Raw genomic sequence first — 1,509 nt, forward strand, 5'->3', positions numbered from 1 at the left:
TATTTTTTAGTAGAGACGGGGTTTCACTGTGTTAGCCAGGATGGTCTCAATCTCCTGACCTCGTGATCTGCCCGTCTCGGCCTCCCAAAGTGCTGGGATTACAGGCTTGAGCCATCGTGCCCGGCCTGCCTCCCTCCCTCCCTCCCTCCCTCCCTTCCTTCCTTCCTTCCTTCCTTCCTTCCTTCCTTCCTTCCTTCCTTCCTTCCTTCCTTCCTTCCTTTTCTTTCTTCTAGAATATTCATGCAACTGAGTCCTAGGCTTTTGTTTTTTCCCTTAAAAAAATTACTCTTGAGTACAAACGCAATATTGATTCTTTACAAGAAACTGTGCCCACAAGGTTCTGAGGTGCTGTGTCAGATCAATGTTTGTATATTTAGTTCATCATACGCAATCCCTTTTATTGTTACTATTACTTTTTGAGATGGAGTCTCGCTCTGTCACCCAGGCTAGAGTGCAATGGCGCGATCTCAGCTCACTGCAGCCTCCACCTCCGAAGTTCAAGTGATTCTCCTGCCTCAGCCTCCCAGGTAGCTTGGATTACAGGCATGTGCCACCATACCTTCCTAATTTTGTATTTTTAGTAGAGATGGGGTTTTGCCATGTTGGTCAGGCCAGTCTCGAACTCCTGACCTCAGCTGATCCACCCTCACCTCAGCCTTCCAAAGTGCTGGGTTTACAGACATGAGCTACCACACCTGACCGACAATCCCTTTTAAAACCCTTATTTGACCTTTTAGAGTTGAGGAACCCAAGACTCAGGAAGCTCAGAAGCCTGGTGTACGCTGACGTGTTTACAGCTCATCCACAAGGACTTTAATTTTGTCTATAAAATTCCATTGCATAAAATATAATTTTTTGGTTGTTCTCTTTTTTGATTTATTCCTGTCTTCAGAATTTTTTTTTATAATTTTCAAAATAAATACAGTGCTCCAGGGCAGAGCATGAACTTAAAATGCCATTTCTGAAGAATAATCTATTTTTGTTTAAAGCTGATGAACATGTGTGTTTCAAGCAACAAGTATTTCAGAACATCAATATTTTTTAAAAATCTCGGAATGTTAAGTCCCACAAAATAACAGTAGATAGCAAAGCAGTTACTAGAACTTAAAAGTTGTGTGTCAACTTTTAAGTAATAACTTACATTTTTCTGGCTAAACATCACTTTTTTTTCATAAAATATGTTGAATGGCAGCACATTTCATGTTAGAGAGAGACATGTACCCATTTAAACAACTGCTTTGCTTTTCAGAAAAAAATATCTCTAGGTGTTGCTTTAACTAGATTTGTTCTTTTCTTTCTTAAAAAAAAAAAAAAATCGGCCGGGCGCGGTGGCTCAAGCCTGTAATCCCAGCACTTTGGGAGGCTGAGACGGGCGGATCACAAGGTCAGGAGATCGAGACCATCCTGGCTAACACGGTGAAACCCCGTCTCTACTAAAATACAAAAAAATTAGCCGGGCGTGTTAGCGGGCGCCTATAGTCCCAGCTACTCGGGAGGCTGAGGCAGGAG

The 1,509-nt window shown here is 42.3% G+C and overlaps 1 protein-coding gene across 2 annotated transcripts in view; it reads right to left on the reverse strand.

The window, feature by feature from the left end:
* Nucleotides 1-1,509, reverse strand: part of CDH20 (cadherin 20) — a 166,372-nt gene that overhangs the window by 28,017 nt on the left and 136,846 nt on the right. The gene's annotated exons all lie outside the window — the stretch shown is intronic.

This window comes from Piliocolobus tephrosceles, chromosome 18 (assembly GCF_002776525.5).
Source record: "Piliocolobus tephrosceles isolate RC106 chromosome 18, ASM277652v3, whole genome shotgun sequence".
Lineage (NCBI taxonomy): Eukaryota > Metazoa > Chordata > Mammalia > Primates > Cercopithecidae > Piliocolobus > Piliocolobus tephrosceles.